The sequence below is a fragment of the Heteronotia binoei genome, chromosome 19 (genome assembly GCF_032191835.1).
Source record: "Heteronotia binoei isolate CCM8104 ecotype False Entrance Well chromosome 19, APGP_CSIRO_Hbin_v1, whole genome shotgun sequence".
Taxonomy (NCBI): domain Eukaryota; kingdom Metazoa; phylum Chordata; class Lepidosauria; order Squamata; family Gekkonidae; genus Heteronotia; species Heteronotia binoei.
This window is the reverse complement of record NC_083241.1, coordinates 36,863,324-36,891,272: the sequence shown is the minus strand read 5'-3', so window position 1 is coordinate 36,891,272 and position 27,949 is coordinate 36,863,324. Positions and strand designations below refer to the sequence as shown.

Sequence of the window (27,949 nt, the reverse complement as noted above, 5' to 3'; positions counted from 1 at the left end):
CCCACAAACACGATCACCACCTTCCCCCTCCCACTCCGCTTTCCCAAGCGTCTCGCCTCGGCTTGAGTGACAGGTCGTGGAACCCGAGATGCGCGCGCACTCCCGTCTGTCTGCCTGCCTGCCTCTCGCTCCTCCCCAGGCTCGCGCGGGTGACGGTTGGCGTCTCGCGCGTGGGTGGGAGGGAGGGAGGGAGAGGGGGCGTGGCCGAGCGGAGGCGAGGGGGCGTGGCCCGCCTCTCTGGGCTCCGGCGGGCGGCTGGTTAGTTCGTGAGGGAAGTTTTAGTCAGTCAGTCAGTCGAAGGGGAGGGGGGGGCGGCCGAGCGGGTCTCTCCGTCTGGACTCGCTGAGGGAGGGGAAATATCTATCTCTCCAAGACACCTGAGAGGTAATATATATATATATATATTTAATTCTTGAGGTGGGGGAGGGGGGTTTGAGGGGCGTCACGGCAGGCCCGCTGAGGCGAAAAGGGGGGAGTGCGATTTAAATGAACGGGGGCGCGTGAGTGAAAAGGGGCGGGGCTTGGTGGGGGTCTCCCACTCTACTTCCTGTCCTGAAGGGGGAGGGGAGGGGAAGGGGTCTCGTCGGGAAGGGCCCTTGGACAACACTGCAAACGCGCTTCTCTCTTCTTCCACCCGCCCCCTGTTAGTTTGTCTGGCTTCTCAACTTCAACGTTTCCTAACTTTGATTGCGACTTTTAATTTTTTTTTTCTTTTTTAAAGGGTCTCCAACTATGTTCCCTCTAAGCTGCAGAGGCTTGTGAGCAAAAATTCTACTTTGTGAGCGACTGGCATTCAAAGTTGTGAGCTCCTGCGTCAATTCGTGTGCTCTGGGGTCATCCTTCCTGAGCTAAGACAAAAAGGTGTGAGCTGGAGGCGAAAAAAAAAAATCTGCGAGCTAGCTCACGCTGACTCAGCTTAGAGGGAACGCTGCATGTATGTTCGTTGTAAAGCCGTCAAACAACTGAGCATGGAATAGAGGAGAGAACAGAGAAAAGAGCTGTTATATAAATTATTGTGCTCTGGGGTCTTCCTTCCTCAGCTAAGACAGAAATGTGTGAGCTGGAGGCTAAAGATCTGTGAGCTAGCTCATGCTAACTCAGCTTAGGGGGAACACTGGATATGCATGCATGTTAGTTAAAAAGCCCATCAAACAACAGAGCATGGAACAGAGAAGAGCTACTGCATAAATTATTGTCTTCCTTCATCAGCTAAGACAAAAATGCATGAGTTGGAGGCTAACAGCAACCTGTGAGCTAGCTAGTGCTAACTCAGCTTAGAGGGAACACTGGTCTCCGCCTTTTTTATTAAGTCTTTGTGCCTTGTTTTGTGCCATTGTGTGTCCTTGTTTTTCATGGTGATTGTGGCTGTTTGCCTTTTAATAGCTTGTCATGCGGGGAGCTGGGGGTGGGGGCAGGTGGGAAAAGGGGTCAAGTGCCAAGGGTAAAACTTTTTACAAAAGCCAAATAAAGCCCCCTCCCTAGCCCTCAAACTCTCCCGTGCTCAGAACAGGGGAGGGGGGTTAGAAATTGCGTTTTCATTTCTTTTCGTGCCTGTTATATTTTTCTTGTCTCCTTTTTTTGTCTGTGTTTTTATTTCTCTCCTTCCCTCCCATTTAAGAACTGCTGACTTATAACGACAAAGGGATTTCCGCCCCTGTTAAATTGGGAGGAGTGTATGTGGAGAAACGTGTGGGAGAGAAATGGACTGCGAGAGAACTTTGCAAACTCTTCCTTTGGCTATGTTTTTAGAAACAGGTTTGGGGAAAGGGGAGGGTGCATCGCCGCAAAGACATGCCGCTCTCCCGGTATTGTTTCAGAGTTGGTCTGCTGTTGGTCTGCAGTGGAACAGTTAGGTTCAAGTCCAGTAGCATCTCAGAGACCAACAAAGCCCGATCGCCTATACCCTCAAAGAGTTTCTGCCAGAGTTTAAGGGAGCTGCTCTGGAAGAGACTGTGGATAATAATAGACAATCAACTCATGCCAGAACTGAAGCATTCCATGTCCCCATAAAATCCTTGTTGTTAGCCAGAAGGCTAGAGTGATTTTCATTCTTTTAAACACTTCCCTCTTTCCCCCTCCCCACCTTCTCTACTGGAAATGTTGAACTTGGATGATCTCTCCCACCCACCCCCCACCCCCGCCTTTTGTCTTCTCTGTGAGGGAAGCAAAATAATTCTGGCATTCCCAGTCTAGGGCTTCTAGACCTTCAAGTCTCCGTTTCCATATAGGGAAAGCCACATAGCAAACAGAACAGAGTATTGTTGTGGAGTGAGATCTTTGTCTTTCTCTCTCCCTTCTCCCCCAAGTCAATTCCAGCCAAGCTTCTCAAAATACCAGTGTATTCCTAAATGTATCTGTTGTTTTAAACTTTTGTCAGTTTCCTTCCTTCCTTTTTAATTTTTTTTTTTAATTTGTCTTTTGCTCTTGGGTGGCTTGTGGAGGACAGGGGAAAACTTCAGCATCTGCTTTGGATGTTGGTGTGTTTATATAGTTGGCTGGCATTTGGCATGGCAGTTGTGTTCTTGAGCGCTTTTGAACAAAGGATACTGTTGGGTATGTCTCCGTGATGCAGAAGCTGCTGTTTACATTTTTATCCGCTTCCTTTTCAGGAAGCCAGCTCTCATAATCAGCACTGTCTCACACTTTGTAGGGCTGGCGCTGTTTAGCAGTTGGCAATCTGTGGTTCAGTTATTTCCGTGGCTCTCATGATCTCTGATTGTGCAGCTTAAGGCAAACCACTTTCAAGCCCCCTCCCATATAATATGGGATCAGTGGTGGTAGAATGCACTGTCAAGTCACTTGTGGGTTTACAAGGCAGGAGGCATTTAGAGGTGGTTTGCCATTGCCTGCGCCTGCACAGCAATCCTGGACTTCCTTGGTGGTCTCCTATCTGAGTACTAATCAGGGCTGGCCCTGCTTAGTTTCCAATATCAGATGAGTTGGAGAATATGGGGTCAGTGATACTGAAGTGTTACTAGAATTAATGAAAAAAAACCCACGTAGAGCACAGGGGGGGGGAGGATTATATGAGTTCTAGATATGTTTATATTTTATGTTTCCCTCCACCAAATACAATCTCATTGTACACTCCGGATTCAACTACCAGTACTCTCCAGAATATATATAGCCCCCGAGGGCATGTAAATGGTAATTGTTCTCTGTTCTTCGAGACTAAATAACCTGCTAAGTATCCAAGAGAGTGTGGTTTCCCACTGGATGCAGCTATCTTTGATCAGTATAATTTCCAGTGTTCAGGGTGTACTCATCTTGCTTCTTATGGTAAATCCCTTTAGTAGGGAACAGAAGGGTATTGAAATGTAAGGGAACATGACTAAGGGATGCAGAATTAACAAGAATTAAAAAATAAATGGCAAAATCATTATGAAAAGTCCTATTTCCCCCCTCAGCTATATGGTAATTTGAATTTGGAGAGGATTGATTGGCTTTTCCCATATGACCTGGACAAGTGCATGTTTACTAGATATGAAAATGTTCAGCTGAATTCACAAAGAAATGTGAAATGAGAGCATTTGAGAGGCTGAGTATCTTAATTGTGTTTGTGTTTTTAAAGTTACTCATTTAGATTTCTTTTTTCCTATGTTGGGTTAAGAATAAATGGCAGCTGATGAATTGTACAGATCAAGATCCTTCTTGGCAAAAGTTTGATCTCCAGTGCGCATTTCAGAAAAACCTCATTTGTTCTCTGCAGCACAAAAAATGTTAGTAATGAATTACCCGTGAAGGCAAACTTTCCATGAGTTTTCCTACACCCATTTCTTGATGAGTTTACCTTATTGTCATGGAAAAAGTATGGCCAAATCAATGCACTGGCCTCCCAAATTACTCATTCATTGTCATGACTCACTCTGAAATGTCACATGAAGGTTTTGAAGTCCTGTCCTAAATTTTATGCTGATCAGTTTCACTTTTCTGTACTGAGCACAGTTTCTTGAGGAATGTTCCACTGAGTAGTACTAAGACTATGATCCTGTATACACTTACTTGGAAGTAAGTCCTGTTGATTTCAGTGAGAGTTATTTCCAAGTAAACATACTTAGGGCTGGGCTGTGCAGAGTCGGTTATGTAATGAGGTTTACAAGATAATGCATGGGATGGAGAAAGTAGAGAAAGAAGTACTTTTCTCCCTTTCTCGCAATACAAGAACTCGTGGGCATTCGATGAAATTGCTGAGCAGAAAGGTTAAAACGGATAAAAGGAAGTACTTCTTCACCCAAAGGGTGATTAACATGTGGAATTCACTGCCACAGGAGGTGGTGGCGGCCACAAGTATAGCCACCTTCAAGAGGGGTTTAGATAAAAATATGGAGCACAGGTCCATCAGTGGCTATTAGCCACAGTGTATGTGTGTATATAAAAAAATTTTTTGCCACTGTGTGACACAGAGTGTTGGACTTGATGGGCCGTTGGCCTGATCCAACATGGCTTCTCTTATGTTCTTATGAAAACTGTATTGATATCAGTGGGACAATCAAGCATAGCAGTACAATTTAAGTGCTACATTATTTGAACTTTTTTCTTAAAATGGAGGACTTAACCTGGAACTTTGTTAGAGTTCAGTACTAAAGTTTCTTCCAAGGGCTGTTCTCATGTTAGTGATTAAAGACTGAGATACCTTTTTTGCTGCTCATGACTGAAAATGAAAGTTAATATTTAGAGCTCTCTCCCCCCACCTTGGAAGTAGGCACAGTTTATTATCTGCACTTTTTCCTGTTTCCTTGGGTTCTGCATTCCTTGATCTGTTGGAGGCAGGAAGCTGGATACAGTAATTGTCACCTTCAAGGGAAGAAGCCCTGGTTCTTTTTTTTGTTCCCCAGATTGAAAGCAAGGAAGTAACAAGCACTCTACTCTTTAATAGTTCTTATATTTTATCCAAAGCCCTCAGTGACATGAAAATTGAGTTTCGTATTGATCTCTGTGGAATGATAGGGTGAAAGCATATTCAGTTGCGCATAGATTGATTTCTAAAATATGTGCTTAAATTGGTCTTCCTGCCCAAACAGTTTGAAGCCCGAGTACATATAGTTGCGTTAGCTCATATTCATCTGTTGTTAGTCCTGTGCTTCCATTCCCTCCCCTCGCCTGCTTTCTCACTGTCAAAATTTAGGTTGTAAGCCCTCAAAGCAGGGGTGGCCAAACTCGCTTAAGGTAAGAGCCGCATAGAATAAATGTCATAAGTTCGAGAGCCGCAAGACAAAAAGGAAAGGAAGGTAAATAGATGGGGGAAGAAAGCAACTTTAACTTTAAATACATTCTCCAAGCCAGCCAATGGGGTGATGGAGCCTTTGAGAACCACACAAAATGTGTTAAAAAGCCACATGTGGCTCCTGAGCCACAGTTTGGCCACCCCTGCCTCAGAGGAAGGACTTGTCTGTTTTACTTGGGTTACTCTGTCAAGCATCCTGTATAAAAATGGCATCTTAACAGCAGTGTGGTTATATTATAAAAACATGTTCAGACTAATTTTTATATTAAGCTATGTTTATGCCCCTGAAACTAATATAATTTTTTCTTGTTTATGTATTTACAAAGCCTGCCAAGCATCTTGTCTAATATTTTAACCTAGTTTGAATTCTGAGTTTGTTTGTTTGATTTCTAGCCTGCCCTCCCCTGTACAGCAAGGCTTAGGGCAGGTCACAACAATGCAAATAAAATGATAAGATTAGGCGTAATTAAATATGCATACAATCATTAAAACATATCTAAAACCAGTTAATCCTAATCCATTAGATGGCAGTCCATAGCACAGTCATAGCTACTCCTGGAAACTCTAAATCCATAAGTCCATGATAGTAAAAATACTAAGCAGGTGGGTGGACAAGAGAAACCAATGAAGGATAGGATAGGGGAGGCCAATACAGATGGAGTTCCGCTGCCTCAACCGTGTCTTGCACAAGTTAGGGGGCTGCAGTGAATTGCGGAATGGATGACAACAATATGGTAGGCTCTCCCTTCATCTTGTGTTCCAGTATTCTCAAAGCTCTTGAGGGCTAATGTCTCTCCCCCACCTTGTCCTTTTAACTGCTTTTAGGTATCAGTACCCTGGGCCTCCTGGTGCAAGAAGTCTTTTCCCCCTTGATTTTCAAAATCCTGATTTCTACAGGAATATAAAAACCTCTGTGAGTGGCCCAGTTTTGTTGTTTCTGTGATCATAATGAGGGCCAACCATTTTACTGTTGGGGTGATTCTTAAATTCTATTTCTGCGTGTGACTTTGAAAACATCACTGGTATCCCTCCACTATGCATGAACACATGAAGCTTCCTTATACTAAATCAGACCACAGGTCCATCAAGGTCAGAATTGTCTACTCAGACTGGCAGTAGCTGTCTAAGATCTCCAGTAGAGGTCTTTCACATCACCTACTACCTTATATTTTTAACTGGAGATGCCAGGGATTGAACCTGGAACCTTCTACAAGCTAAACAGATGCTGTAACATTGAGCTGCAGTCTCACTAGTACCCTGTAAATGAGGCAAGCTTTTTAAAAAAGGAAGTAAGATGGAGAATTATGTTATATTTATCTTTCTAATCCAAAAGGTGTTTTTAAACTCAAGTTTCAGATCTTTCCTGTCCTCATACTTGGTTTGGCAGAGGGTTTGATGTGTTAATTATTCTTCTTTTTTTGGTTCAAATCTCCGTCCACTCATGAACTGATTGGCTTGAAGTACCTATGCTGTTTCCTTGACCTCGTGTAAAACTCCCTTCTTTCATCAAGCCATTGATTCATGTAATCTAATGTGAATGATAGTGACTGTTCTCTTGAGAAGAAAACTTTCCTGACCATTATACATGAGATCCTTTACACCAGCGTGGCCAAACTTGCTTAATGTAAAGAGCCACATAGAATAAATGACAGATGTTTGAGAGCTGCAAGACATGAACATCAAATGTCTGAGGGAAGGAAGGCAAACAAATAGATGGGGAATGAGGTGGAAAGAAAGCAACTTTAATTTTAAATACATTCTCCAAGCCAGCCAACTGGGCAGTGGAAGCTTTAAGAGCCACACGGTGTGTGAAAGAGCCACTTATGGCTCCTGAGCCAGAGTTTGGCCACCACTGCTTTCATTTGAGGTGCCAGGGATTGCATAGGATGTGTTCTAGCACTGAGGTGGCTGCTCCAGAGAAGGGAAGTGGGGAGAAAGATTTATGCCATCTTTTTTTCTTCTTCCAACCCTATGCAAGTTGAGAGGGAAAAGATCATGTTGTTCCCTTGCGTGCATGCCATGGAGCTCTGGGGAGGTGCTGGATTTTGTTTCATTTTGCCTGGGGCTCTTGCAAAAGTAGTACAAATCTCACATGCTGCTTCTGCAAAGTCAGTGTGAAGTGTGAGCTAACCCCCTCTCCCAGTTCTTTGCAGTTCATGGAGAATTTGTGGAATGGGCTGTCACCACTGGCAAGCTAGCAAAAGGCACTTCTGGATCCCAGCTGATTGACATGTTGTCCTCTGCTGTGATATGATTTGAGCTGTTTCCAGTTGTAATAATAGAAGTGCAAATTTTGGAAAGGTTGATCTGTTAATTGAGATCTCATTTACACGTAACAAAGCTCAGAAATGAAAATGTTTCTTTTGACATTGCATGCATTAGTGAGGAAACATTTTTCACTCACTATAGCATGAAGCTTACCGTTTGCTCTGCCAAAAGGCTGGCATGAATTTAGGCAAACAGATTCTTTATTGACATTTGTGAGATCTGTATATTGCTGGAATAATTTTGGATTTGGTAACCTAATTTGGATTAAAGTGACTACACAAGAACATCAGTCCACTAGTGTATTTTGTTTGGATTTTTTTGTGTCGGATGGACAAAAGGAAAGACTGCTTTACTCAATATATGATTAAAATGTGGGATTCACTGCCAGAGGATGTAGTGATGGCCACTGCCATAGATGGCTTTACAAGAGGATTAGACAGATCCATGGAGAATAGGTCTATCATTGGCTACTAACCATGGTGACTAAAAGGATGTTCAAGAGCCATTAAACCTCTGAATACTGGTGCCAGGAAGCAACATAAGGGGAACGTCTCAGCCTCTATATGTTCTGTTGTTGGCACTCCAGAGGAACTGGTTGGCCACATGGGAGTCAGTATGCTAGACTAGGTGGACTACTGGTCTCATCCAGGAGGGCTCTTCTTATGTTCTTATGGGTCAGCAGGGGTGACTGGAAGCAGAGTACGTGAACAAGATGGAGTTTCCATCTAGTAAGGTATGGGTATGTTTTAAGTCCTGACGTGTCTCTTAAAAACATACCTACATTAAATTCTACCTATATTAAGTATTCACATCTGTTTTAATTTGCATTCTAAACTTATGCATGCGTTGAGATCCTAGACATTTGGTCTGAACAAAGACTGAAGTTGTTCAAGAGATCGTTCGGATACTATTCTGCCTGGCAAACCGGAAGTAAGCCATGGATGGCTTTTACAATATATCCCCCCCCTCCATTGGGTGCGGCCAGTATACCAAAGCTCACTCCACAGTAGTGTATGATTACCTGCTTCTTTAGGGGGAGTGAAAGTGCCCCTAGAACAGACTAACTACTTAATCTCTAAGTAGTTAGTCCGTTCTAGGGGCACTTTCACTCCCCCTAAAGAAGCAGGTTGAAGTTTTGGGGTGCTGTTAGATCTGTACCTACAGATAAAGGCTTAGGTTTCCTCTGCAGTACTCAGTACGATTTGCCAAACAAAAGGTTCCTTTCTTCCAGGCCAGGTTTAAGGAAAGGGATAGAGCATTCAAGAAACCTAATCATTATACTTTATCACTGGCAGAAGGTAAGAAGGAGTGAATTCCCAGGTTCTGGGATCATTTCCAAATAAGGAAAGAGGGGGGGCTTAAAGATAGAGAAAAGATATTTGGGAGGCTGGCTTAGTTATTCCATTGAGGTTCTCAAAAATAGCTGATCAGTCCTGTATCATATGAGGACAAAGATGTGTATAGGTGGCTAAAGTTCCAAGATCTGAGTTGTGTGCAATAAAATACTTTGTGCTAAACTTGCGTTAATTACTGAGAAGTCCTGATTAATAATCTGGGGCTAAGCACAAGGGAGAGGCTGGATTCTCTCTGAGATGGCCTTCATTTTCCATAGAGCATAATGGGATCGTGGTAGGTGTATGTCCAATCCTCCTGCCTCCACCAGTTTTCATCCTTTGTTGTGGAGGTGATCCCAAACTGCCTTCTGGGTCTCACATGACTGGCAGAGACTGGCTTGTCTCTGTAGGATGGGGAAGGAAGAGAGACCAGTGAATATTAATACTTGTCATCAACAATGTATAGAGCACATTAATTCTTGTTAAATTCCATTATGTTCCTGACTTCTGAACTCTCCAGTCAAAGACCATTTTGAATTTTACTCAGTCCTGTAGATTTCTTCCAATCATTCTCCAATAATAGCTTATTGATTTGACCTCCATCCCCCTCCCCCTACTGATAGTGTGTCATCATAACATGATAGTCAAGCCTCTCACACATCCTGAATGTTTTCAAAAAAATCCGGTCCACACCCCTCATCTGAGTTGTAGCAAAAAGAATGTAAGGCAAGTAGAAAAGCTTTGGAACAAAGCCATAGCTCATAAGCATACATTGAAGTTGTTGCTAGATAATAAATCATGTACATTTTCCCATGGGTTGTAAATCACAGTGCACATTAAAAAGGCATATACATACTAGCACCTTAGTAAGATCTCTAAAACAGTGCTGAGGTGCCAGTGGGAAGGATTGGACATTTTCAGCTGTACCTTGCAAAAAACATATGATTTTAAAATATATGCTTTAGGTTATGGCCATCTTATCCCTGTCCTGCTTTTGACACCTAGATATTTGCTGCTTTGGGGAACTTTGTTCCCATTCCAGCAAGGCAATTTTGAATGTTCTTATGAAGAACTCCACTAACTCATTAAGTATAATCCAGAAAAATCAAAGCATTTAGTCTCATTTGTTTCATTGTGAAAGCTTTGAACACGAGTCCTAAATCCCTTCCCTTGAAGTCAGTGGGACTTAAATGGCTTCTTTTGGACCGGAGTGTATCATTTTATATTTTATCTAACCCTTCAAGAAGTATGTTCTCTGTAGGGCTAAGAAGCAAAGTCAGGTGGAGGTCTATTCTAGAGTAAGTACCATGCAGTATTTCCACTATACTTCAATATTTTTCATCTGGCAATGATAATGCGATTTTGAAATATTGGTAAGATGGTGGTCAGGATTGCATGAACGTTGGTTCTGCACGTCTTCCTAATCTCTCCTAAGCTTTGCACACTGGCTTCTGTCAGTCGTCAAATAAGGTGCCCCGCCAACCATAAGGAATGTTGTTCTGTAGAATTTAAGCACCTGTTCTTGCCCTCAGATCTTGTTGGTAACAGTTGCCAGGCAATACATTCTGCAACAGCTTTTGCAGATTTTAAGGTGAAAATGCTAAATGGTTGTATGTAGATTCTTCGACGCTAAGGGATCTTTAGTTACGGTAAGTTTGTGCTGCAACCCTTGTCTGTGTGGCTGTTTTCTGGTTTATGTAATGCGAGAGGGATTTGATCATTTCTCCTGCTTGTGCAGCTTTCAGTGAGGACATGGAGGCTAGTTGTCTGTCTTATTAGTCTTAATATTTGCATAGCAGTCTGTAGGAAAAAAATATTTCAACAGAATATTGCAAATTGCTGCTGGTGGTGTAGTGCTGAACCAGCAAGATGTGTGTATTATTAGATACATGCAGGGTTTTGAAATCTTGTTAGATACCATTGCCTCTTTGTTTTGCATTGCTGTTGCATTTTTCTTTTCAGTTTTGTGAGATGGATTTTGCTGTTTGGTTTTCATTGATGAACATGATAATGCTATTGCAGAATAATAGATATAAAGATAGATTCTTACCCTGAGCAGGCTTCCAGGGGGAGCACCCTATTGAAGTATGTTGCTGTAGGTAAGCAGCCCGTGATCTATGGTCAGAATGCCCTGCATGTTGTTAGCTGGTAATATATTGGGGGGGAAAGAGTCTGAATTATTACCACAGTGACTCTAATACAATATTCTTTCCTCACAGTTTTGCTGTACAGCAATGCACAACCAACCATGACTCACATAAGGGAATAAGCCTAAGCATGTCTACTCAGAAGTAAATCCCATTTATTTAGTGGGGGTTCCTCCCAGGAAAGTGTTCTCAGGATAATAGCCAAAGGGGCCACTTTGTAGAAATGAAGTAAAATCAGAAAATATATTTTTACAAAGAGGATATTAAATGTTCCATTTAGAACTGGGTAATTCGTTTTAATGCGCTTCTTTTTTCTCTTTTAGCCTTCAATGTTTATACAAGGTATCTTATTGGTATCTAACCCTACTTGCAAAGTTAAATGTCTTGATCTAACATTGCATGTATTAAACTGTTCTTCCGTAAAATTTGTGGAGGACTGAAGGAAGTACATACAGTCCCTGTAATGAAGCAATATCTTTAACACTAGGCAATACTTGGAGGGGGGAGGTATTATAATTTCACCAAAGTGTCACTGACATTGCTTACTACCATTTACTCTTTCATTTAGATTAAATTGCTAGCACAAAGGAAAGCAGGGAAAAGTCTATTAAAAGATAAGAAAGCAGAGCTGGTGTTAAGGGAGAAGAGGCAACACAGAATCAAATGGCAGAGTCATGGCTGAATGATTTATTGAGCTTCTGAAATGATTAGAAATAAGTATTGGTAGATAAGCAGTAGTCTACACTTCTCAAAGTCACGGCACTGTTGCATTTTTGAGTACTCATTTAGAGAAGTAGAGAACTTTATAAAGTTGCAGGTACGATGTTCCAAAAGGAACGTTTTCATAGTAGTGAGAGAAATGCTTTGTATAATTTCATATTTGCTTTGTTGTGTTTTAAGCATTCTAAAATAGCATACTGTCCTGTTTCCAGGATTACCTGGTACCCTTTAGGTGGTTCTGCAAGCCACATGTTTGGCAGACTGCTTAAATGAGCACATGCCTGACCACATGATCCTTTTCATGGACTCTGTCAGCCCCCACTGGCATGATTTGGCGCATTTATACATTTTTCCATCCTTGCAGGAGCTGCTTGTAGCTAAGCAGCTCAGCAAATAGCTGAAAGCCAGCTCACGGATCTGTGATAAATGCTTTTGAGAGGACTGGGGAGGATCTTGGGGAGTTTTGAGTTCTTTGCCCTCATAATTTAAATACTTGGAGTACAGGTTATTTGAAAGAAGGCAGAGGAGCATCATCATGATGTATTCTGTTCTGGATATTATACTGCCAGCAAGTATATGGGCAGAATGATACCCAGCTCGCACCGTAACATGAAGACAAGTGAAATCTTGCTTGCAATGCTAATGCACATTTTAGGAACATTTTTGGCTGTGTATTAAATTCTGCTATCTAGTTCATCCGCGGGCCCAGCTATATCTCAGCCTGCTTATGAAAGTCCTCTCAGATAAGATGCTTGGATTTGTCACAGGAGACAGGAAACTAGTATTTGTGAAATTACTGAAACTAGAGTCTGTTCCCCATATGCAGACCTGCCTGTGTCTTTCTGGTGGTGGTGGAAAGTGCCATCAAGTTGCAGCTGTCTTGTGGTAACCCCCATACAGTTTTCAAGGCAAGAGACAAACAGAGGTGGTTTGCTATTGGCTGCCTGAGTAGCAACCTTGGATTTCCTTGGTGGTCTCCCATCCAATGACTAAGCAACGCCGGCATGACTTAGCTTCCAAGATCTGATGACATCAGGCTAGCTTGGGCCATCGGAGTCAAGACATGAACAAAGGTGGTTTGCTAGTGCCTGCCTTTGCATAGCAACCTTGGACTCCCTTGGTAGTCTCCCATCATGGCACTAACCAGGATGGACCCTGCTTAGCTTCCCAGACCTGACAAGATCAGGTTAGCTTGGGCCATCCTAGTCAAGTCTTTCTAGTAGCCTAACAAAATCTAAAGAGCCCCATGGCACAGAGTGGTAAAGCTGCAGTACTGCAGTCCAAGCTCTCTGCTCACGACCTGAGTTCAATCCTGGCAGAAGCTGAGTTTAGGTAGCTGGCTCAAGGTTGACTCATGCTTCCATCCTTCCGAGGTCAGTAAAGTGAGTACCCAGCTTGCTGGGGGGAAAGAGTAGATGACTGGGGAAGACAATGGCAAACCACCCTATTAAAAAGTCTTCCGTGAAAACGTCATGATGTGACGTCCCCTCAAGAGTCAGAAATTACTGGTGCTTGCACAGGGGACTACCTATATCTTTTTTTTTTAACAAAATCTAATCAGTTGCTTTTTCTGTGCCTCAAAGTACCAGAAGTATCAAGTAAGAAAATATGGAAAGGAAACTTCTGCAAAGATTGTGTTTCTCCCTAGGCAGATCTTTACCCTCCATTTAGGTATTATAGCTGTAGAGATAGAACTATAATATTTAAATTGTAAAAAACTGGGGGGAAATATTGATAAAACTTTGCAGAAAATGGGTAGTCTTATTTCCCTTGTCAGTTCTTGTGCTGTAGCCTGTTGAAGATCTTCTGGGAAAAAGAGATTAAATGAGGGAGGGGGTTTGAAATTGCAATTATGAGGCTAAAGGGATGGGTGTTTCTACTACTTGAGTTTAAAATAATTGAGGAAGAGAGTAAACACTGAGCAGACAATAGAAGTCTTTATAAATGGTTTGAGCCTTTCAGACATTGCATTAATCAGTGCTTCGGTTACAACACAAAAGCTGTAAATTAATTTCCTCTGAGACATTGTTCCATCTTTAGAGCTATATCTACAGTAGTTTATCCCTTTAACTTTCCCATCACTTCTCTAGATCATTCAACTCTAGTCAGTACTAAAGTTGGATTGCTGCAATGAGCAAGACATAGGTGGCCCCTCTTGCATTTGATTTCAAGCTCATTTGCATTTGCTTTGAACATAGTTTTAAAAATGGCCTTTATTCAGAAGTATTTTCTGAATGTGAGATCCTTTTGGTAGTGTTATGTAACTGTAAGTGAACAGAGCCAGTACAGCTAGCAGCTGGATGCCAGATTGTTTATTGGGAATTGTTATGATGTTTTAAGAATATCCCTGTATATCTCTGATCAAGAACAATCTGTTGTATTACATGTTTGATTTGTGCTCATATTTCTGCAAAGTTTGCCTGGTAATAACATTTATTCCTTATAAGACAGCTTAAATACAAGATACTGTATAGAAATTAATTTGCAAACAGAACCTGCCCACAGTCTTAGAATCTAAAATTTGACATTAAATTAATTGGTGTAAGCAAAATTGGCCTTGACTTGGATAGCTCAGACTAGCCTGATCTCATCCTCTCAGAAGCTAAGCAGGCTTGGTTCTGGCTAGTATTTGGAAGGGGGACCTCCAGGGAATACCAGGGTAGTGAATTGGAGGCAGACAGTGGCAAACTACTTCTGAATGTCTCTTGCCTTGTTTGGCTAAAACAATCCCTCACCTCACCTATGGAAAGAAAACCCTGCAGTCGCCATGAGTCAGCTATGACTTAATGCCCCCCCCCCAAAAGCAAGATTGTGTCTTTGCAGAATTTTTTTTTAAATTCTTCCATACCCACTGTTGATATACTGTAGGTCTACGTATTTCACTATGCTCTTTCTGTTTAAGTAATGTCTTTAAAAATCTGTTAAAAGTTTTCTAACTTGCAAGGGCCTTTTTTCTGAAGTCTATAACAACCTGTTTTTAAAAAATCTACACAACAGGGCTGCTGACAGGGGAGCTATGGAGGGGGGACAAGATCCCCAAGGCCTAAGTCAAGTGGAGGGCCCCTGAAGCCAGCACCATGCTTCAATGGGTTTCAAATTATTTTACTTCTAATGCAGTGTTGCACTGCAACCACTAGGGGCACAGTGACAGCAAAGCACAGTAAACAAGAGTTGTTGCAGGTTGACTGGCAAGTCTTTCTGCCGTGTTATACTACAAGGATGAGAGAAACCCTTGCCTCTCAAATGGTGCTAAAGCCATCAGCCAAGCCAGCATTGGAGCAAGCCAAGACCAGCCAGCACAGCTTACTGCTGCTACAGCCCTTGTCAGGATGCAGCCTTCTAACAAGGTCATTATCTCTAATAGTCTATGGTTTTCCCTCTTCCTTTAGTTTTATCAAGTTTCATTGTTTTGTCTGCTCAGAGATACCTTGCAAAGAGGCAAGGTATCCCTGTTAGTGTGTTGTAGCAAAATAATAATTGAAAACCTTATTTGTCTTTTATTTATCTTCCTCTTATCCATACTTTTTCTCCTTCGTTTTTCTCTTTTCCTTTCATGATCTATCTTCATTCCTTTCTCCCACGTTTAATTTTTCTTCCTCCCCATTTTCCAGTCTTGATCGCATCCATCTTGATTGGCAATCTAGAATGTATTTAATAGTAGTATAGCAGAAAACCTTTTTCAATACTATGAAAGAAGGGAAGAGTTAATATTTCCCCATCATTTATCAAAGAAATAGAAGGTGCTTCCCCCCCCCCTCCCACTTTACATGCATGCTAATGGATACCCCCCTTTACATGCATGCTAATGGAATGTTAATTTCTTTCAGATGTTATAAATAAGGCACAGAAGTTAGAATCTAGCTTATCTTCCATTATAAATACCGCTGGGAGGTTTGGAGATAACGTGGATTTTCCAATTCCTTTTTCATTTGGCCTCAACTCTTGCAATCATCCTGCTGGTGGCAAATTTTGAGATTCCTGATTTTGTTTTCCAACAAGTTATGCCTGCAACAAATGGACAGATGGATGGACATGCAGATTCTTTTATCATACATGCAGCCAGCAATTTGTTTTGTTATGATATTTGCTTTGGATCAGAGTCATGGTGTTGGGGGGGGAGGGATGATATCTCTTTCCAGGGGCCTATGGTGGCTCTTGGGCAGCCTGGTACAGGCACAAAAAGATTGGTTAAATTGATTAGTAAATTTGACATTGGCTGTTCACTGTTGACTTAATTGGGTTACCGTGGCTCATTGATAATGTGTTGCCTAATGGCCTTGTCTTTCTGATCACCCTTTGGTTTATAATCAGTCTATACTGCATAGCAGTCTGTCTCACTCTTCATTTGGTGCTGCCTATTAAAGAGGTTTTATTTGTATTTTAGGGTTAGTAATTTACATACTATCAAGACCAATGAACTGTGAAATCGTTTATTGAACTTTACTAACATTTACTTGGAACTGCTTTGTTGATTACTTTAAGAATGTTGTTTGTATCTCTGTTATGTTCATAAAACTTCAGGAGTTAATTACAAAAGCAACTTGTTAAGTTTACTTCTGGATATTATGGCTGCTAGAAGTGCAGAATACAGGTTGTATTTATATATACCCTTATGACCACAGTTAAAGGGAAATCTACACGAACCTGGTTTGTTTCCATTCTCCCCCCTCTACCTATTAAAACTGCAGTTTGACACAAATTTATTTATTTATTATATTTATATCCCACCCTCCCCTAATGAGCTCAGGGCAGCTGTGACATATAATACAGCTGTGACATATAAGATAGACATATTGGTTAAGTGGAGGTAGTTTTTCTTCCAATATTTGTGATTCTAATCATAAACACTCCTTAGAACAAAGGTGTCAAACTCATTAGTTACAAGGGCCAAATCTGACATAAATGTCACTTTATTAGGCCAAGCCATGTGTGCCGTAAAATGTAATGCCACATACTGGACATATTTTACCACTGACTGCGACTCACACTCCTCCCCAGCACCTAACTAACTACCCTTTGCTCAATATGCACAAGATGTTTTGCACAGCACAGAGAGCTGTTGCTTGCCAATCAAGGTGCAACAACCAGAGACTGTCATGGCTCTTTAAAGACTAACATATTTCAGAAGCTTTTGATGCGCTGGAGCATGAAGTGTTGCATTCTGTTGTTGCAGGTGCAGGAGCCAGAGACTGGGGGCCAAGCAGTATCAACTGGGGAAGCCAACAAGCCCTGCCTTAAAGGAAGGGGCTATGGTCAACAGGCTTTGGGGAGGAGAAGTGGGCGAGGCAGCCACACAGTCCCACACCTCCCTCTGTCAAAGTCTCAAATTCAGCAACAAGCTTGAACCAATGAGGAACTTCCCAGCACCCTAGGCAATCTTCAAGAGCTGCCACTCTCCAAAAATGCCAGCTCCACTTTAATTTTTTTTTTTGCAGACTTTTATTACTCCCCATGTGCAAACACACAGGCACACATCTAGCGCCTCTTCCATGTGCAAACCTAAGGCACTTTTTTGAATGCCTGCTCCTGTCCCTGACCTTTGCCTCACCCTGCCACCCCTGACCCCATTTAAACTGTTACATAAGGCAGTGCTTGCATGCAGGGAGCCTGGGAAGAGTGCATGTGTTTTGGATTCATCTCTTATTAAATCCTCCCTGCGCTGCTGAGGGAGGGAAGCAGGGGAAAAGCTGTGCGGGTTTTGGTCAGCAGGTTAGTAGTCTCTGGCTCACCCAGCTGGGTGGGCCTCCTCTGACCTCAACTCTTGGTGTTCTGCATGCGTGGTGCCCGTTACATAAGTCCCAGGCTTTTCTCTCTCACCTGGGCTGCTGTGCAAGAGTGTGCCTGGCCCAGCCAGTCACTCTATTCACACACTTACACAAGCGAACATGTGTAGTGAGCTGGCCAGTGGCTGCCCATGGGCGATTTCCCTGAGCTTGCTGCAAGTGGGAAATCACTTGGCTGGACTCAAGGAGGTGGGGCCAAAGAGGTTCTGCCTGCTGCACATGAACAGCTAGCCATCTTTTCAGCAGCCCAGGCAGCAGATGCAGGACCTCAACACGTTCTGGCCAGAGGAGGCAGCAACATCAGACAGCATGTCCCTGCCTGGCCCCTTGGCCAAGGGCAGCAGGCAGGCCCCAAGGGGCTGGCTGCACAGAGGTCAGAGCCAAACCAGCCCTTCTTGCTCCTTAGGGTTGCCAAGTCTGGGTTGGGCAATCCCTGGAGATCTGGGGGAGACCCTGAGAAGGGCCTTTGGTTGGGGAAGGGAAGAACCTCAGCAGGGAGCATAATACACTAACATAAGCACTTCTGGTTCAGAGACTGGTTTCCTCCCCAGTTGCTCGTGGGCCAGTAAGAGTCCTGGACGGGGCTACACATTTTACACGTCTGCTTTAGAATCTCAGTGTGTTGAATACTAACTCCAATTAACCTGCACACTCTCATTCATGTGTTATGGGTAACTGGAACATCCCCTATATCAACTTTCAACCAAATAAAGTGCATTCCATTATAAAATACTTTTGCTGTCTCCTGTTTCAGTGACCTCAACAAAATCTTGCCACAAGCCTGATGCCCAGAACTTTACTGTCTTTTTTTTTTCTTTTCCTGTAAAGACTGCATTTGATTCTGCAGCACAACAAAGGTCAGAAAGTTGACATTTAATACAGCTATAATGTGCAGAATTGTAATTGCCAAACCCAGATGCTATATGTCAAAGTCAGCCAAAGCATCTTCATTCTGTTTCGCTCTTGTAGGCACCACCATACAGATGCGTATACTGGCTGTTCCCCTTCCTCTTAGTTGCTGGTTTTTAACCATGATTCTGAGCATGATATCAGACCAGTGAAGCATGCATGCTAAAAGCTGAGTTGGCACATATATTTTCTTTCCTTCAGTCATATACAATATCCAAATGCAGCCATAGTTAGAATAGTGTTATTGATGCAGTGTTCAAATTCTTCCAAAGTTACTTGTGTACAGAGAGAGCTTTGCTTACTTTTAAATTTTGCACACTCTGGGCTTGTTTTGTCCTCCAGAGAAATCTCACCTGGATATAAATCTCAAACCTTTGGTTGTCTTCCCCCTCGCTATGGGAAGAAAAGTGCACTAGACTTAGTTGCACTTGTCTGAATGTGCTATCTCCCAAACCATGTGATCTAAGTCCCTTTTATTTCCAAGATCAGATGAGCTATTGCATATAGATAAACGTTAAACATCCTGATTCATGCTCTACTCCCCCCCCCCCCAATGAATGGTATAAGGAAGAACACAAACTTGGTAGTCCTGAGATTTCTCCCCAGGACATAATGAATGGACAAGGCCCATGTCTGCTGTAAAGGAAACTGTTAACAGTTTGATAAATTACAAATTAGTAATGTCCTAAATTGTCAGAAGACTAATTTTATTGGCAGATACTATACTTTGGGCTGACTAGATATCTGAGAACTTTGGATTGTCCAGATTATAATTATACAAATGACAGGAGGCTGTGCAAATTTTGTTCCATTGATTAGGCGCTAAATATAGAAGTAATTAAAAGATGGAAAACACTACATGAATGATTCACATGTATTATCTTTTAGTTCTTACAGCAGGCTTGTAAAGTAGGCCAGTAATATCTTCATGTTACAGATGAGGGGCTGAAAGAATAGTTTGGCTCACTGTCATTTAGAAGAGATAAGGGGGAGAAGTTTTTTTCCCCAAAATAGAACCTTTCCAGTGCTTTTCCCAGATGTGGAGGTCTCATGTAAGGTTGCCCTTTTTGCCTTAGTGGTGAAAAAGAAACAGATTGGATTTATACCCCGCCCTTCACTCAGAGTCTCAGGGTGGCTTACAGTCTCCTTTCCCTTCCCCTCCCCACAACAGACACCCTGTGAGATAAGTGGAGCTGAGAGAACTCTTCTGTGAACTGCTCTTGAGAGGAACAACTCTGAGAGAGTTATGGCAGACCCAAAGTCACTCAGCAGTTGGCATGTGGAGGAGTGGAGAATCAAGCCTTGATTCTCCCAAATAAGAGTCCACATACTTAACCTTTACACCACACCATCGGATCCCTTGTCCCAATTAATTTGGGCCAAGCTAGCATCAGCATGGGTCAGTTGCTTATAGGAGTCATTCCTTTCTCTTCTCAAACAAGTTTTAAACTGTTTTTATAGTATTTTAACTCCGACTCACTGTACTGCATTTTACAGTATATAGTTGGTTTAGTGTTAACCGCTTGTAATGGCCATTGGCCCTATGCAGTCAAATTGAACTGAACTGATCCCATTGCTTTCCCTTTCTTCAGAAAGCTTCCCATTTCGTAAGGTTCATTGGTTCATGAAATTAATAATAATGCGTGAATAACATTTCCAGTGCAGTATTAGGCATATTTATCAGTTTTAAGGTAGAAATTATTGTTTTTCAAGTGATTATCCCTAAAAATGATGTAAGAGTACAACTGTGCTTGATCTGTAAACGAAGGAGGTGGGGATAAAGCCACAAATTCACATTCCAGATTTTAAAACCAACTTATAAAGTCATCTGATTGGTGATTACAATATCCTTTGCACCATGTGTATAAATGAAAATGTTAGCTTTGGCTCTAGCTCAGATCAAAACCAATCTCATGTGGAACAAAGAAGTAATGCAAACGATTCTACAGAAAATGACAGTGAACCTGAAGCACTCCTGTGATCTTGATGAAGGAATGACTGGATTAAACTCTTACTGTGTGATGTGCTCTCCCTCAGTTCCAGAGCATCTCCTGTACTTTGAGAGTAGGATGGGGACTTTAGATTTGAGTAGTTAACATGTGGGGTGTGTTCTGAAAGCTGGAAATCTAATGTTAACATAGAGAGTCGATGTGTTGTAGCTGTTAAAGTCAGTCTGGGACCTGGGAAACTCAGAATTGAATTGCCACTCTGCTGGGGGAGCTTGCCGGGTACCCTTGGGCCAGTCACATACTCTCCGCCTAACCCTTCTCACTGGGTTGTGGTGTGAGGATACAACGGAGATGAGGAGAACTGTGTAGCCTGCTTTGGGTCCTCATTGAAGGAGAAAGGCAGGATATAAATAGAGTAAATCTCATCCTGTCTCGCACAATGGCCCCAGCAAGTTTCTCTGGAGGCCCAACAACAGAGCATTGTGGCTGAGGCAGTCAGATTCAGAGTATTGGTGTCTCTGAATGTGGAGGTTCCGCTCAAGCCACCATGACTAGTAGCCGTGGATCAATTTATCCTCCATAAATCTATAACCCCCTTTAAAATTGTTAATTCCTGTGGCCATCACTACATTCTCTGGCAGCAAACTCCACATTTTAAGCACTCTCTGTGTGAAGTAATATCTCCTTTTGTCTGTCCTGAACCTACTACCCATCAGCTTCATTGGATGACTTCAAATTCTAGCATTTGGGGGGGGGGGGGGGAGAAAACGTTTTCTTTGTCAGTTTTCTGCACCCCGTGTATAATTTTATAAACCTCTATCAAGTCCTCCCCTTAATCATCTCTTTTTTAAATGGAAAATTCCCAGGTTCTTCAGCCTTTCCACATAGGGAAGATGCTCCAAACCCCTCATAATCTTGGCTGCCCTCTTCTGCACTTTTTCCAGTTCTGCAGTGTCCTTTTTGAGATCCAGAGACTAGAATTGTACACTGTATTCCAAATGAGGCTGCACCATAGATCTATGCAAGGGCATTACAATATCAGCCATTCTATTCTCAGTCTCTTTCCTAGTAATCTCTTAACACAGAGTTTGCTTTTTCCACTTCTGCAGCACACTGGATTGCCACTTTCATTGAACTATCCACTACAACCTCAAGATCTTTTCCCCTCTTAGTAAGTTTGTATCCCATTATGATTATTGGCCCAATGTGCATCACCTTACACTTTTGTTGTTTGGTCGTACAGTCGAGTCCCGACTCTTTGCAGCCCCATGGACAAAGTCACGCCAGGCCCTCCTGTCTTCCACCATCCTCTGAAGCCTGCTCAAATTTGTGTTTGTTACATCAGTAATGTTGTCCAGCTATCTCATCTTTTGCTGTCCCCTTCTTTTGCCTTACCAAGATTGAATTTCATTTGCCACATTGTAGCCCACTCACCCAGTTCATGGAGGTCCTCTTGGAACTTTATACAGTCAGCCTTGGTTTTCACCACCCTGAATAGTTTTGTGTCATCTGCAAACCTGGCCACTACACTAAAGGTGTGCAAGGGGGGGGGGGGGGGTGATGTTGCATCACGATGTTTTCACTGCAGACTTTTTAATGGGGTGGTTTGCCATTGCCTTCCCCAGTCATCTACACTTTCCCCCCAGCAAGCTTTCCCTCATTTGACCAATCTCAGAAGGATGGAAGATTGAGTCAACCTTGAGCCAGCTACCTGAACCCAGCTTCTGCCGGGATCGAACTCCGGTTGTGAGCAGAGAGCTGCAGTACTGCAACTTTACCACTCACTTTACTACTCACCTCTAGTTCCAGATAATTTTTTAATAAATTAAATAGTACCAGCCCCAATCCCAATACTTATGGGACCCCACTGCTTACTTCCCTCCATTATGAGAATTGTCCATTTATTCCTGCTCTTTGCCTCCTGTCTTTTAACCAGTTTGTAATCCATAAGAGAACCCGTTCCCTTATCCTGTGACTTTGAAGTTTCCTCAGGAGTCTTTGGTGAGGTACCTTATCAGAAGCCTTTTGAAAGTCGAGGTATATAATGCCTACTGGGTCACCTTTGTCTGCTTGTTCACTTTCTCAAAGAACTCCAAAACGCTGGTGAGGCAGAACTTCTTTTTGCAGAAGCCACACGTATTTTCCCTTAGCAGTCTTTGTCCCTCTGTGTGCCTAACAATTCTACCTTCATTTTCTAAGAGCACTGCTTCCCTTAGTGTGCTGTCTTCTCGACTAGCTGTGTCTTTTCTAGGGCTGTGCTTCTTTGGCAGTCCTTTCCTGGACTCTTATGACTGTCTCGTAGAGGTACAACATCACAAAATTATTGCACACTGCTGCATATCTGGTTTCCGTTGGAACACCATCACACGAAGGGAGCAAGCCTAATGCACCATGTGGAAACGGCTCCTCCCCAAAATCACCATGGTATCCTGTCCTCTATTTTTTATATAAGCTGATTGAGTCTCCATTTCCAGTTTCTGTTGTTGTCTCCCATGACACATTCCACATTGCTTCAGATTTCGCTGACCCTCAGGAGTAGCACTGTAATGCAATGTGTGCCGGTACAAACGAGGAGGTGAGAGACCTCCACCAGGCAAGCTGAACTCTGCTTGAAATGAGATCCTTCCTAAAATGTGGGTTCTATTCCTGTCTCTTTGAAGAAAGCAGTGTCTTTCTTTTAAAAAGCATGTGAGTATATCGAGAAGAGAACAACATGATAAATTTCTTCTTCAGTACACATCTGCGAGCGAAACTATTTTGTGGCAAGAGCTTCTTGCTTTGTAGTTTGATTTATTACCCTTTTTTATTTACCCAAAGGACTTGCCTCACTCCATAGGCTCACTTGTTGCAGCCCTGGTTTTGGGGTTTTGTTTTGTTTTTAATTTCAGCTCATTCTCACTGTTGCTGCAGGCAACCCAGAAATTTATTCCAGAGTGGAAAATAAGCCCATTCTACCTTCACTAAAATTATTAGTAGATTCTGTATTGATTAGTGTATTCTGCCCATTATTTTTAGAATATGCAAACTGGATAAGTAGAAAATGAAAGCCCTTCTGGAATTATAAAAATAAATTGTGTTTGATAGGGACTTGTGTTATAGCACGTAAATCAAATAAACAAAACTGAACATATCTATCAGTATCATATATGTCGTTAAGGGGCTAGTCTGTACTTGCCTAGCTTAATCATTCCCAACTCTTTTGCAAAATGTATGGAGTGAGTACTGCCTTAATGCTTAGAAGAAATATAAATTAGCAAAGCTTGTACTATAGGAAAGGAATAAGACTTGAATATGGCTTAGTTTGACCTGCAAAAGTTTTGTTTCAAGTCAGAAATTGTGATTAGTAATGAAGATTTTGCATATGTGGCCCACCAATTATTCTGGCATGGAAAGCAAATGTGATTTGTAAATTATGGAGATTTTATCAGTAGTACAAAGATTCCAGTGGGTAGCCATCATGTTAGTCTGAAGCAACAGAATAAATAATAGAAGCTATAGAATAAAGTTTGAGTCCAGTGGCACCTTTAAGACCGATAAAGTGTTATTCCAGGTATAAACTTTAATGTTCACAGACTTAAACTTTGATCAGTAGTAGAAACATAGTAATACTTTCTGACTTCAGAATTGTGGGGTGAGTTATCTTGCAGCAAGCACTATTTCCTAAGTATGTACCTTAGTTAAGTCATGCTGACTGATTTTGGACCACTACTCTGCATTTTTATTTCCTTAGTTGTATTAACTGTTAGTTGTATTGTCAGCTGAAATAACTCTGGTTTAAATAGGGTATTCTTTATATAATTGGAAGAGAAACATACTAAGTGAGTGTTCTCTGTAAACAATATTTTGAAATACACAATAGGGCAGAGTTTTAACTTTGATTTCTTTGAAGTAGTGTTAATCGCCCTCTACATTTCATACTTTGTGTGTGTCTTTCTCACTATTTATTTATTTCATTTTTATCCCACCCTTTCTCCAGGGATGTCGGAACATATTTCCACCTTCATTTTCCTCCCTGGGGCTAGGCTAAATTGAGGGGAAAGGATTGGCCCTGGGGATTTGAAGCAGGGTTTTTTGCCAGCCCATCTGGCATCCTAACTGCTTCACAGCACTGTCTTTGGTAAAAATAAGCTATTTTTGTCACAGGAAAAATGATCTAGAAAATAGCCGTACAGTGATTTCTTGTAGGTTATGCCTATTTACAGTGATTCTGAGCCCCCCCCCCCCCACACACACACACACAAATATTGTTGTGTGTTCTTCTCTTTCATTCTATTCTTTGCTAGGTTCTTCAACACTGTTATGATTTTTGAGTCCTTCGATGAAAGCTTCCATCTGGCTTTCCTCTAACTTTTTTACTGATCATCAGTCACAATAAAAACTGAGTATTCAAATTGGATTTTATTGCTTAAATCAGTTTAAAATGTTATTAGATTGCAGTTGGTGGTGGTAGGAAGTGCTGACATGGCAACCCCATGGGGTTCTGAAGGCCAGGGACATTCAGAGGTGGTTTGCCATGGCTTGCCTCCTGGTATTCCTTGGAGGTCTATCATCTGTATAAGCTGCCCCTGCTTAACCTCTGAGATCTGAGGAGACTGGGCTAACCCAGTTAGTTTATTATCATTAAAACTGATGTGATCATAATAAAACCCAAACAACCATGTTTTGCCAGTGTGGTATAGTGGTTAAGAGCAGTGCATTTTAATCTGGAGAACTGGGTTTGGTTCCCTGCTCCTTCACATGCAGCCTGCTGGCTGCTGGGGTAACCTTGAGTCATTCACAGCTCTCTCAGAACTCTCTCAGCTGCACCTACCTCACAAGTGCTTGTTGTGGGGAGGGGAAGGAAATGCAATTGCAAGCTGCTTTGAGGTTCCTTAGGATAGAGAAAAGCTGGGTATAAAAATCTTCATGTTTTAATATCTGTATTTATCTGAAACATATTTCCTATTTAACATCAGGCACGTTTGAGTTGCAGTCTGCTTTTTATGAGAAAGAAGTCTAAAAAATATAACTATGACACAGTAACTCCTGGATTGTATTAATTTTGGTGGGCTCCCTACTGGACACATACTAGCAAGTTATCACATGTTCTAGGATCTCTTAGATACCATCCGATAGTTAAATGTGTGTGTGTGTGTGTGTGTGTGTGTGTGTGTGTGTGTGTGATATACTTCGGGTGCCAGAGATGGAAGCAAATACCAAGGCAGACACTACTATGCTGTTGAGAGACAGGAACAGTTACTACCTGGAGAGGTTAAGGGCTGAACTGAGATTTGAGAAAAAGATTCCTAGATCATGTTTAGCCATTTGGTGCTGGGGTGGGGGGCAACAGTGGAAGGGCTTCCAGAGTTCTGGCCCTGCTGGTGGACCTCCTGGTGGCCCCTGGGTTTTGGCCACCGTATAACAGTGTGTTGGACTGGAGGGGCCACTAGCCTGATCCAACGTGGCTTCTCTTGTGTTCTTATGTTCATGGACTAAGAGTCTGAGTGAGCTCAAGACAGCTTCATGTGTTCATGTCTTATGCTGATTCCCCAAAGATCTTATTGGTCTCTAATGTACTGTTGGACTCGAATCTAGATATTAAATCCAGATGTCCTTTACCTTCTACTTTGAAGTGTACTTGAGGGGCATCTTTTTGTCTGACATACCTTCTTTGCCCTGCTTGGTGACAGATAATGGTTCTCCTGAGTTTTCAGATTGCAGGCATCATGTGGGAACTGTTTTCTGTGCTAATTAATCCAAGATGCCAAACCACTAATCAGTGTAGATTTAAAAAAATGAATTTAGCTTTGTGCTGGTCAGTTTTCAGTACATGTTGCAACATATTAGCTAAATTGTGCAACGGTCATATTCATAAATTGCTAGCAAAGCTGCTTTGGGCTGGATCCAGACTAAATTGGCAGTTCCCGCTAATTCTCTGTTCCTGCTGCTGCCCACTCATGTCATTCCTCAGGGTCCTTTGTACCCCAGGAACAGCATCTTGCGGAGATCACTGAAGCTACAGAGGAAGTCAAGAAAGTTCCCTTCAGTCATTGGGAAATTTAGTCTGGATTCAACCCTTTGTTCTGTAGATGCAATTTTTTTTGTACTCCAGGTATTGAATAATGAGGTGTGGTGGTGGGAAATGTCATCCAGTCACAGCTGACTTATGGTGACCCCATAGGCTTTTCTAGACAAGAGATATTCATAGGTGGTTTGCCATTGCCTGCCTCCATGTTGCAATCCTGGTATTCCTTGGAGGTCTCCCATCCAGATGCTAACCAGGACTGACCACTTGGTGTCCAAGATCTGACAAGATTTGGGCTAGCCGGGGCCATCCAGAGATGCTCAGAGGTGGTTGTTGTTGTTGTTGTTGTTGATGATGATATTGGATTTATATACCACCCTATACTCTGAATCTCAGAGCGGTCACAATCTCCTTTACCTTCCCCCCCCCCAATAACAGACACCCTGTGAGCTAGGTGGGGCTGAGAGAGCTCTAACAGCAGCTGCCATTTCAAGGACAGCTCTGCCAGAGCTATGGCTGACCCAAGGCCATTCCAGCAGGTGCAAGTGGAGGAGTGGGGAATCAAACCCGGTTCTCCCAGATAAGAGTCCACACACTTAACCACTACACCAAACTGACTCTCAAACTGTTTGCTATTGCCTTCCTCTGCATAGCAACCCTAGCCTTCGTCAGTGGTCTCCCATCCAAGTACTAATCCGGGCCCAAACCTGCTTAACTTCCAAGATTCAACGAGATCATGCTAACCTGGGCCATTCAGGTGAGGGCAGAATGATGAAGTGTTCCGCTTTTTTGCTTCACTGGGACAAGTCTGTTCAGTTCGCAGAAACTTATGCAGTGGTATACTTCATTCAGGGGATGCAAATATTTGTGAGTGTTTATGGGTGGGTGGGGAGTTAATCTCTAAAATAGGATGTGATCTGCAAAGCTTAATATAGTATTCTTTCAAGCTTAAGGGAGATTTTGTTCTTGGGGATTTCAGTTCAGGAAATAACACTTATATAAGAAACTGGACGACTGAAAAACTATTGCTTTGCTGAAGATTTGTAGGATTTGTTGATATGAGCTGTACATAAAATTGTACTTCTAAGTGGGCTTAGGTGGCTGTTAGCAGAACATGCTTTTTGTGCTCTCGAAAACAGTAGAGAGAGATCTTTCATACCAATTTGGAAGCTGTTTTTCAAAGAACCCCAAATATTTAAGTTATTTAAATCTACCATGGTTTTTAAGAGCTGTTCTCTTCCACATGGTTTTGGTCTCTTGATTTTTTCACATGAGCGATAATATAAAAATATGCCATCTAGAGCTTTTAAAAGTAGGAAATTTTGAGATTTTTATGATGAGTCATTTATGAATGTGAATTTTGAAACTCTCCTGAGTGACAATATAATTTTACGCTCTGTATATTTTGAAGAAGCCATTGATGCCCTGCTTTAAATGAAATTTAAATCGAAGTCTCCTGCTGCCTTTTAAAAATACATTGTCTTGCTGTGTGATATTCTATATGATGTAAAACAAAAAGTGGGAATAGAACTGTGTATTGAAAGTAGGGCAGATTTTCAATACATTTAATAGTCTTAAAGGACACCATGATAAAAGTTGATTATAGCAGGT

At 42.1% G+C, this 27,949-nt stretch overlaps 1 protein-coding gene across 1 annotated transcript in view; it reads left to right on the top strand.

Annotated features, from left to right (window-relative positions):
• Positions 1-261: 261 nt before the first annotated feature.
• PEAK1 (pseudopodium enriched atypical kinase 1) overlaps positions 262-27,949 on the top strand; it is a 111,733-nt gene continuing 84,045 nt past the window's right edge. The window contains exon 1 of the mRNA XM_060260375.1: positions 262-384. The gene's annotated coding sequence lies outside the window, so the exon portion shown is untranslated. The remainder of the gene's footprint in view (positions 385-27,949) is intronic.